General features: G+C 39.8%; 1 protein-coding gene across 2 annotated transcripts in view; it reads right to left on the reverse strand.

Annotated features, from left to right (window-relative positions):
• Positions 1 to 9,788, reverse strand: part of DENND2C (DENN domain containing 2C) — a 93,205-nt gene extending 83,417 nt beyond the window's left edge. The window contains exon 1 of one of the 2 annotated variants that reach the window (XM_032610574.1): positions 9,664 to 9,788. The gene's annotated coding sequence lies outside the window, so the exon portion shown is untranslated. The remainder of the gene's footprint in view (positions 1 to 9,663) is intronic. The other variant, XM_032610584.1, reaches the window with a different exon arrangement.
• Positions 9,789 to 11,721: the final 1,933 nt, after the last annotated feature.

Consider the following 11,721-nt stretch of genomic DNA (forward strand, 5'->3'; position numbering starts at 1 on the left):
AATACATAATATAAATATTAAAATTAGAAAAGAGTCAGTGTAATGCAATGAGTGACCTTTCCTGTTCATAAATTAATTCCAGTCTGGAACACACAAGGACAATGTTACGTACTTATTAGGTTCACTATAGAGTCTTGCACTCTTTTGCTTTATATTGGGTCAGGGTTGAAAACCCTAGATGAGACAATAAGTTGCTGTGAATGGTAAAAATAGTACCATACGCATTCTACTTAGTAATGGAGATTCTTTGGTCTTAATACAAAATGATGGTTAGCAATATCATTCATAATCACTTCAGAGTAAATTAAGAACTAAGAATTCATTTTCTTCTTGGAATCCATATTGAACACAGTTATTGATGCAGGGCAAATGGATCTTTCAGCTAAATGTTTTTCTTTAATGTTTTAAACTTCCCCTCAGGAAAATAATAATTGAAAGTTTGGAGACAGAGAAATGAGATTTTACAATATCTCTACATTTTATTTTGTTCAAATTTTCTTTAATGATAATGCTCTCTTCCAGATGTAGCAACATGTTTGAAAGAGTAAAAGAGTCCAAGTATTACTTGCCATAATAATGTTTTGGAACCCTTAGACATACAGCTTCAAATTTAGCTCACTAGGTTGCCAAAAATATCAGTTAAATATGCAAATTTTGCTATTCAAAAATACTGGAAAACACCTGCCAAACGAGAATGTTTTTCAACTGGAAAAATTCTAGATTCGCACAATCTGCTTAGCTCCTTACCTCTTAACAATTATCAAACTCTGCTGTAACATAGTAAATGGGTATGACTAGCTCTGAACAAAACATTTTTAAAACTTGGCTACTCAGCAAGTCTCCTTTATAATAATTAATAACTTTCAATATTTTTCAATACACCCAAGAGATTCAGAGAGTTTTCAGCACTTACCAAAGCTTTTTGTATATGTAAAACAGTGATTCCAAAGAGCACTCTAAGCCCTTAGAACAAATGGGACAGAAAGAGAGCCCAGCAATGACCTGCTGGGCAGTGTGCTCATTCATGCCCAGCCTACTGCTTCTGCTGGAGGGAAAGCTTCAAGGAGACCAGTAGTCCAGCTGCCCTGGACATTCAGAAGAGAGCAGGAGGATGCCTGCATTGTAAGTTGTGCTGTTTTGACTACTGTCTATATGTCCATCTCTGTCTCTGTCTGTCTCTTTGTCTCTGTCTGTGTCCGTCTCTCTGTCTCTGTCACTCTCCCTCCCTCCCTACCTCTGCTTGAGTGTTGGAAGGGTGCTTTGAGGAAATACTCAATAAAACATAAGTGTGGACCTTTGGGGGGAAGAAAGCACTATTATCAGTAGCTTCAAACAATGTTTAAAATAACTCCTCTATGTTTTCTAATCATATTTGCTATTCCACTACTTACAATTACTTCAAAAATTTTTCCCAGTTTAACTTACAAGGATCAACAATTCCTTTTCTATAAATATGACCATACAGTTGGAGCTAAATTTAAACAACACAAGAAAATCTTCCTTATTAATTACCTTGCTACCATATGTGACAAACTTAAGTCAGTGATCCCAACAATTTGGACTGTGAAGTCTGCATCAAACGGTAGCCACCTTATAAGCATTGTTGAAATGTCCCATAATGATACAGAATAGAGGTATGTCAACACGAAGAGGCGCAATTTTCAATTTTCCACTTACTAATCACCAAACATCATAAACATAACATCCATGCATTCTAGACAAATACTTTTTTCAAGAAATATGTAGCCATTTTTCTCTTATGCCACAGATATGCAACAAAATAAAACAATAATGCATCTTTCTCAGGAATGGTCCTTAAATAAAAGAGAAATTGAGATAATTTTATATTCTTTTCTTTCTTTGAAAAAAAAATATATATTTAAATTTTATTTATTTTTGGCTGCTTTGGGTCTTCGTTGCTGCGTGCGAGCTTTCTCTAGTTGCAGCGAGCGGGGGCTACTCTTCGTTGAGGTGCGTGCGCTTCCCATTGCAGTGGCTTCTCTTGTTGCAGAGCCTGGGCTCTAGGTGCACGGGCTTCAGTAGTTGCGGCTCGTGGGCTCTTGAGCACAGGCTCAGTAGTTGTGGCACACGGGCTTAGCTGCTCCACGGCATGTAGGATCTTCCCAGACCGGAGATTGAACCCATGTCCCCTGCATTGGCAGGTGGATTCTTAATCACTGCACCACCAGGGAAGTCCTCTTTGAAAATATTTTAAAAGGCTTATCGAAAAGTCCAGTATGCTGTTTCCAAGAATCTTTTCAATTTTAAAGATTTTAACTTTCATTTGCAACATTAATACAAATATATGTCACTTTAGTCAGGTTTTGTACATTTGATAAACCCATTTTTAAAATAATCTTCATTAAAGTCTTACACTTTTTCTCAAGTCACCATTTCCTCAACATTTTTGTACTTCTAGATGCAGCTATTGAACATGCCTCTGTATTTTTTTTACTACATGCTCTCTTCTCCTAATAATTAAACAGTATATTTAAAGGGTATATTGATCTAGTTTCTTTTTAAATAACAATTATCACTGAACTCTTAAAAACATCACACTTGAAGAATGCATTTAAGTTAAAAAATAAAACCTAGTTAGATAGCGTCTCACCATTTTTACCAACCATTCTGCTCAACCTTGAATTATGTTAATATAAATTAACTGTGCAATAACCATTGCATTACAGTCATCACCAAACTGACCATCACTCTAATTCACATAATGCTGCTCTTTTGTTCCATGTTACCCCTTACAGTTTAAGTAGGAAACAGGGAAAAGGTGATTTTGCAGTAAATACTGTTGTAAAGCAGTCTGTGTCATTTCCTCCCAGCAGGCCCTAACATCATCAGCCTTAACAGACTCTTATTTAATCAGAGTATCAAAGAATACAGAAAAATATTTAAATACAAAATTATGCTTCATATTGCTAAGTAACCAACTCAAAAACATCCTAGACAGCCAGTTTTTTGTTTTTTTAACTTGAATGGAAAAAAGAGAGAAAGAAAAAAAGCACATATCTTTTAAGTAGCACCAAGAACAAATCTCACACACACCTCCATCTGTCCTATATATTAACAACCACACAGAAAAAAATCCACGAATATGCCACTTCTATGAATTTAAACTTCGAAGAAAAACTAATAATTGTCCTCCATGCCCCCTGTTGTAAACATTTATCTCTGTTATGAAAACCATGAAAGTCAGAAATCTAACTTAAAGAAATAGAGCATTAAATATTACTTATAACTAATATAAATGGATTAATACTGCCTGAACTGAATGTTAAAATTATGTTTTCAGGCTGCTAACCAGGAATCTAAGATTTATAAGCAAAAAAGTATCATAAATTTCCTCCTCAAACATATAAGGTGCAAGAGAAACATCTGGGATGGCTAGATGTGAAAAAGTTAAGTCCTTTAAATTTCTTCCTCTTATCTCACCATTATTTAATCCTTCAATCTTATAGCCCCCTATAATGCCCCTGAAGTGAAGAAAAACTTCATGTTTCCTTTTCCTTAGGATAAAAATTATTCACACAATTCAAAGAGGAAAAAGATAAAAGATTCCATCCTGCCCAACCCTCTGGGAACCAGTGCAGGACACTCCTTCCAGTTTTGGTCTTTTATTCCACCTAGCTTTCAATGTTCCCACTTTCGCTGAGGCAGAAAGATTGCTGTTTAACTGGTTCAGTAAGGAATACTGAATGTTGAAAAATATTTTCAAATTTTTTTTTTTTTTTTCGGTATGCGGGCCTCTCACTGTTGTGGCCTCTCCCGCTGCAGAGCACAGGCTCCGGACGTGCAGGCTCAGCAGCCATGGCTCACGGGCCCAGCTGCTCCGCGGCATGTGGGATCCCCCCGGACCAGGGCACGAACCCGTGTCCCCTGCATCGGCAGGCGGACTCTCAACCACTGCGCCACCAGGGAAGCCCATTTCAAACATAGTTTTGATTCTGACACTGTATAAGTTAATCTACTTCTCTGTATCTCGTGTTCCAAACTAATGAAGAGAATGTATTCTAATTACTCTATATGAGAAATAGAGTATGAATGAAAAATTTTCAGATGTTTTAATAAATGTACTAGAATTTGGAAGCAGGAGGTATAACTTTGAAGAACCATTTTATAAAAACTAAACAAATCCAAGTACTTCAAAGAACACCCCTTAGAACAGGGTCAGCAGACTATGGTCTACCTGTGGGTCAAATGTGACCCAACATCTGTTTTTGGCCTCTGAGAATTTTACATTTTTAAATGATTGAAAAAATAATCAAATAGCTACATTTTTTGACATGTGAAAATGCTATGAAATCCAAAGTTCAATGTCCATAAATAAACTTTAATTGGACCTCAGTCCATACTCATTCATTTAAGTATTGTCTATGGCTCTTTTTTGGCAGAACTGGGTAGTTATGACAGACTGTATGGCTCACAAAGTCTAAAATATTTACTATCTAGCCCTTCAGAGAAAATGTTTTCCACTCCCTGCCTTAGAAGATCATACACTTATTTTAATGATACTACAAATTAGGAAAATATTTTTGAAACTGCTTGTTTGAAAATGCCTTCAAAGCCGTAACACTTTCTTTTGAATCTCCTCAGTGGTGACAAGCCTTCACCCTTTTAAGATGAATTTTGGAAATGGCTAAGCCATTTGAAGCCAAGACTGAATAAGTTGGTTATCAAGATGAATCAACCATTTATTGATAATCTAAATATATGGGAGGCTTTTTCTTTTTTTTTTAAGCACTATCTCTGACTTCTAAGAGCTACCAACCAAGTGAGGGGAGAGTCATATGCTTTCTTACCTTTGATTCAAGGTAAACAGGCTCTACAGACAGTTCCCAACTTATGATGGCTCCAGTTAAAATTTTCTGACTTTACGATGGTACCAAAGTAATATGCATTCAGTAGAAACTGTATTTTGAATTTTCATCTTTTCCTGGGCTAGTGATATGCAGTATGATACTCACGATGTTGGGCAGCAGCAGAGAGCCGCAGCTCCCAGTAAGCCACAGGATCATGAGGGTGAAAATGCGATACACTTACAACCATTCTGTACACACAACCATTCTGTTTTCCATATACAGTACAGTATTCAATAAATTATATGAGATAATACACTGTATTATAAAATAGGCTTTGTGTGAGATGATTTTGCCTAACTGTGGGCTAATATAAGTGTTCTGAGCACATTTAAGATAGGCTAGGCTAAGCTACAATGTTTGGTAGGTCAGATGTACTAAATGCATTTTCAACTTATGATATTTTCACCTTATTATGGGTTTTTCAGAATGTAACCCCATGGTAAGTTGAGGAAGATCTGATAAAAGCCCATTGTAAAATAAAGTGTTGACTATCTCATGTAATTTATTGAATACTGTACTGAAAGTGAAAAACAGAATGGTCCTATGGGTACGGAATGGTTATAAGTGTATCAGCTGCTTATCCTTGTATCAATAATCATGTGGCTGGCTGGGAGGTTGACTCCTTGCCTCTGCCCAGCATTAGGAGAGAGCATCACACCGCATACTGCTAGCCCAGGAAAAGATCAAAATTCAAAATTCGAAGTACAGTTTCTACTGAGTACATACCAATTTTGCACCATCGTAAAGTCGAAAAATCAGAAGCGGAACCATCTTAAGTTGGGGCCCATCTATTATAAGCATGGAACTAGAAAGTACAGAGGAGGAAAAAGAATCCTATAATAAAGCCAGAAGATCTACTTTCTTGATTGGCTGTGAATTTGCTATAAAGTATTTTTTTTTTTTTACGAAGAGGTACTCCAGTAATAGTTTGGGCAATACACTTTGGCAATAAATGAGTGACTCCCAGTGAAATTTTAAAAGAACAGGATTCACTTGGATGTAAAAGCTGTTTAATCTTCAATTAAAACCCATTTAATTTCTTTATAATCACAATTAATAAGAAAATTAGTATAAATGAACCCCTTCTATTCATACAAAGCAAATAATTTATCCTTGGCCCTCTTCTCTTCTAATTCCTTGTCTTCCCCCCAAACAATTTCATCTGCTCTTATGGCTTCAATTTCCGCTTACTGGCTAGCTCCGAAATCTGAATCCCCAATCTCAGCCTCTCTTCGGGGCTCTGGATCCTCTCTTGACACCTCTATCTGAATGCTCCATAGACACTTCCAACTCACCATGTTCAAAACTGAAACAATTATCTTCCCGTCACATTAAAAATTAAATCAAGTTCCTCTATCCACAGTTTCCCAAGCTGAGAAACTTTTTTACTTTTCTGTTCACCTTCAAAGCCAATCACTTTTTAAGCCTTGTAATACCATCTGTCCTCTCCTCTTCATCTCTATTACTATTTTCCTACTCCAGGCCCTTATCCACTCTTATCTGGGCTATTTCAATAGCAACAGCCTTCTAACTTATCTCTCTACCTTTTGCCTCTCCATCCAATCCAGCTGCTATACCATACCACCACCATGTTATCTTTCCTAATTACTTAAAGTCCTTCCCTGGCTCTCCACTGTCTTTAGAATCAAGTCCAAAGTCCTCAGCATGATAAACAGGCTCTTCACCAAATGGCACCACAGACTTCTTTTTTCTCTTTCTCTGAGTCATAACTTTTTACTTGCATAAATCTGTATGTTGTTTTATAGTATATCCTGTACTTCAAAGTATTAAAACTACCTTTAACACCATATTCTAAAGTGAAAGATTATGCCAAACTGGGCAAATCTTCATTATTTCAAATGATAGGCACTGAAATCCCACACTTACCTTATTTCTAGAAACTTCAGCGATCCTAACGTGATTGGCAACCAAGCTCTGCAATTTTATTTTTTTCAGCTTATTTCCAGGCACCACCTTCTTTAGCCCAACCCCTCATCTCTATACACTCTGACTTTTAGTGACAATGTGGACTACAACACATTCCTCAAACATACCATATACTTTCACATAATATTCCTGGTTTTCATCCATATCTTCTGTTCCCTTCCCCAACTCAGCAAACTCCTATTCATCCTTTAAAGCCAAATTCAAATATGGTTTCTCACTAATCCCCCTCCCTACCATATACAGAATTATCTTCCCTCATCAATGGTCCCATTAACTCTATATCTCTGCTATAACTCTTATCACACTGAAATTGTAGGGACTAATTTACATGTCTAGTTATAAGCATCTTGAAGGCAGGGAAACACTTTCTTTTCCTGAATCTAACTTTAACTTATGGTCTGAGAACAAACATTTTAAACTTCTTATTAAAATATAATCACCTCTTATAGTACTAAGATAATGCCATAATTGTAGTAACTGAGTGACTGAGGGCTTAGAAACAAAAAGAATCCCACATCATTCACCAGGAAAAAAAAATTCTCCTATATATAAAGTATAATTAAATTGTAGCTTGGATATGCCTTCATCTACTCCTTGCAATACCAGTTTCTTTCTCTCTCTCTTTCTTTCCTTCTTTTTGAAGAAGTTCTTTACAGAACTTTCTTTTAAATGCTTGTTGGATTTCATTTGTATCTCACTCACAGAATTTTACACTCAATATAATGAAGAGGTTAAGATCAGGATTTCTGGAGCCCAACTGTCTGGTTTGAGTCCTACCTAGCTCTGGCACCTAGGCTGTTTGATATGGGAAAGTTACTCAACCTTTTTGTTTCTCAATGAGGAGATCATAATAATAACACCCCTCAAGATGCTGTTGTAAGGATTAAATAAGATAATGCATGTAAAGAATTTAGAGCACTGCCTGGCCCAAAGAAGGTCTCAATAAATGCTGGTTGATGTTATTGCTAACATCAGTTTTAAAAACAGCTTGTTAGCCCACATGGTAAAGCGTAATCTCCTAGATGGAAGGAATTATATCCTGCCCATACATGAATATAATATAAGTGCTAAAACTGTGCCTTGGAATGTATTAGCTGCTCAATAAATAACGTGAATATAAGGCTTCAGTCCTCCAAGATCAACAAATTATAAATCACAGCAAAATTTATATATGGAGTACATGTTTGAAACTGGTGTTTCAAAGCATCCATCTTGCACTGAACTGTTGAAACATGTAAAACTGTTAAAGCAACACAAAAATTACATTCACTAGAAACTTTTTCTCTACTCCTCCATTTAATTTGATCTTGGTATCCAGTGGTCTAAAATTCTTGTCTATAATGTACGACTTACTACAGATCATTTAAAACGTAATTTTCAGCTTTAGAAAAGTGCTTATCGTCGCATCAGAAAAATTAGCATTCTTCCTTTATATTTGCATTATTTTAAAAATCTATTGCCACACTCAACACAAAAAAAACTAATGAAAAGCCAAGAGACACAATTACTACATTTCCTGGTTTCTGCCTGGGAAAGGACTTCAGAACACGCCTATAAGTATCCCTAGTCAAAGTCTGTTGGTTGCAAACTACTACTCTTTTTTCATTTCTGCTCTCGCACCACAACACCTCACACACACACCCACAGAAAATAATGCACATTGTCTAATAAAGGCTGTACCCCCAAAATGCAGCTATATATTAATTTTGTTTTGGAGGACTTAAATCTTACAAAAGCAAATACAAGTCTGATTTGAAACAATACTCCCAGCTTACTTTAGCAGGTAACTTAAACTACAACTATTTATCTAAAGCAAAGACATAGCCTGATTGCTACCAAACTTCTTCGTAAACGATCAGTAACAGTGTATCGATAATATATGTTATTCTAGAAAAATTCATTAATCAGTTAAAAATGGACCACACTTCCAACAATGGTGATTTGTGGAAAATGAGCTTAAGCAATTTATTTACACAGTAAACGAAGATGTAGGACTTGATCTAAAACACTGTAGGTGAATCACTAGCTTTAGGGTAAAGGTTTACAACGTGCCTACTATGTGCCTGGCACTTAGTAGTTGTTTTACAGAATATGCAATACCTAACACTTATGGAATACTCTCATGCATCTCATTTGACCCTCAGAATACCCCCAGGCATGCATGAGCATCTCGATTTTACAGCTAAGGAAACGTAGGCCCAGAAAAGTCTACTTGACCGAGGCACCACATCTGGTATGTGGGTCCTGGCCAACGCTCCAGCCCCTGACTCATATTCTGATCACCTTCTGCCATACTAGTTAGAACTCTTAGATGTTCCAATGCCAGATTTTTAAATCAAAATCCTATTTGACAACTTTCACTACTGTGCTCGTCAGATTCTGTTAAGAATCAAAGCACAAAAAAGCAAAAATGTAAAGTCCGTCGTCTCAGCCTGTCTACGTTCAAGCGCCGTGCCTAATCCTGGAGAGAGCCCCATGTTTCTTCCTGGATGCGGGGCGCTCCCTGCCTCTACCCCAGGACTGTCGAGCGTCCCCGAGCGCCACCTGGACGACGGTCCCCGCGCCCCGAGGGGAGCGGCGAGGAGACCCTCAGCCAGGCTCCGCCACAACCTCCGAGGCCGACGAGCGGGCTCCCAACGCGCGGCGTCCGCTGGGCGCCGGGCTGCACGCTCTGGCGTCCCTCCAGGCCGTGGAGGTGCCGAGAGAGCGTGGGCGGCGCCGACACCTCCGCCAGCCCGCTGCCGCGCTGCGGCCGGACGGCGCCCAACGCTCCGTGGCCCCGCTCTGCGACACCCTCCGCCGCGAGGGTCCGAAGCCCCTGCCTCACACCCCGCCCGGGTCTCCCTACCCCTACTTGCTCTCGTCCTCGACGCCGCCTCCGCGGCTGGACTCCGAAGCTCTCGTCCTCCGCGCAGAAGCGCCCAGTCGGCTCGCTCCCACTCTGGGTTGGCTCCGTCCCGCCCCCACAGGCCCGGCCGCAGGCCCCGCCCCGGCAAAGTCCTGTTCTTATTGGTTCCTGTTCCCACCCCTCACGGTCGGGCCCGCCCCCGGCACCGCCCGGGGACCGTCCAGAAGGGAACCGCCCCCTCTGGAGCTCGGCGTTGGGGCCAGAATCTTGCCCAGGACCTTGGGCGCCGAAAGGGTGCGGCCCCAGGAGGCAGGCTACCGGCGTCACTGTCGTCCAGCCGAGGGCCTCTAGCCAAAGCTCCTTCGCCGTCGCCGTGCCTGCCGTCCGACAGGCCCCACGGCGAAGGACCAGAACTTTACACGAAGGTTGACTCCTCACAACCACCCGCGAGAGAAAGCCTAATCAAGGAATCCAAATGGCACCTCACTCAAAGAAACCATAGAATTGTCTCCTGCCACCGGGCTCAGTAGGCCTGGTGTCTCCAGTGAAAGAGCAGCACCATTTCTCGGGCTGAGCTCGAGGAGGAAACAAACATTTCTCCAGCAACTGCAGTACAGCGCCTACTTGAAACATACACAGATGCAAATGACGCTCCGGACACCTGAGGCTTGAAATCCCAGAGCAGGGTTGCCTTTGATACTCCCAGTGCCTAAGGTCGGCTCCCACGCCCTGTTGTGACACACATGCGTAAGCGCTACGCCTGCAACACACTCATACTCAGGTATGTGCATGGCGCAGTGCCTACTGCGAGCAGCAGCCCAGTTTCACTAAGGCTGCGAGTCAAGGATGATTTGAGCCTGTTTCCCAGGCACTTGCTAACCACCCCACCCTGCCTCTGCCCGCCCGACTCCACCCTACCTCACCCCACCCCCACCAGAACCTCTTGGATTTGGTGATCAAACTCCCCATATCTGTTCGCATAGAGGTACCAAAATAGAAGACGGCCAGAAAGAGCAGTGTTTGGTTACACATCACAGATGACTGTCACAAGCCAACGTAGCCAAAGCAATAAAAGCTGCATATCCCAAACCACTGTGAAACCATGAGCCGTGGACAATGAAACAGGAAATCTCTTCTGTGATGGAGGGGGAAAGAGGAATGACAAGACATATTTTTTTGACAAGACATATTTTTAATCATGTCTCAATGAGGAAATAAATTTGTAGTAAATTTTGAACACTGATCTTTATGGACTCCTCCTGCTCACCACCAAAAAATCCCTTATGTATTTAGAAAACTTCCCAAACAATTGTTTAAGATAAAATTTGGGGCTAGAATAGTGTGGCTTTGGAATTTCAAATTTATTTCAAAGTTCAAACTTTGAATTCCAGGAGATTATATGACAAAATGAGCAGACCGAATTCCAAGTACCAAATTGGAAACCAAATCTGCATGGATGTAATAAATGAATTAACATGTATGTATTCTACTGCCCTCTCATGGGTAAGATGGAGATATACATAATGGTAGTTCATGCCTTTTAAAATCTGAGAATAGAAAGTTTAATTTGGCAACTTATATTATTTTGATGACAAAGAGGCCAAGGTAAAATAAAATCAGGTTTTCCAAGGGACTTACAAATACTCAGCAAACAGAACTTCAACTTCAGAAACCAGGGAGAGTATTCTAACACCAGGGCTAGTACAAACATGCTGTTGGGATCACGCCTATGCTTATGGCTACCTGTACAGAATGTGGAAGCATGCAGGAATTTGCTTCTAATTTTTTTTTCCATTTGAAACGTCATTACTTTCTGAGATGTTTCACAAAATGCTCTTTTTCACTTTTGTATCCACTCATGCTATAACTTCTTGCTGTGAATAACTTGAGAGTAGAAGTGAAATCTTATTCTTTATATCTTTGCTGCCTAGAATAGTACCTGGTACTTTAGATGTTTGATCAGTAATTGTTTATTGAATAAGTGGAATGAAGTATCAGCCCAACCACTAGATGGCAACACAACTGTATGTGTATAGAAGTATGGTCTGGCTAATTGGA

This window comes from Phocoena sinus, chromosome 1 (assembly GCF_008692025.1).
Source record: "Phocoena sinus isolate mPhoSin1 chromosome 1, mPhoSin1.pri, whole genome shotgun sequence".
In the NCBI taxonomy this organism is placed as follows: Eukaryota; Metazoa; Chordata; class Mammalia; order Artiodactyla; family Phocoenidae; genus Phocoena; species Phocoena sinus.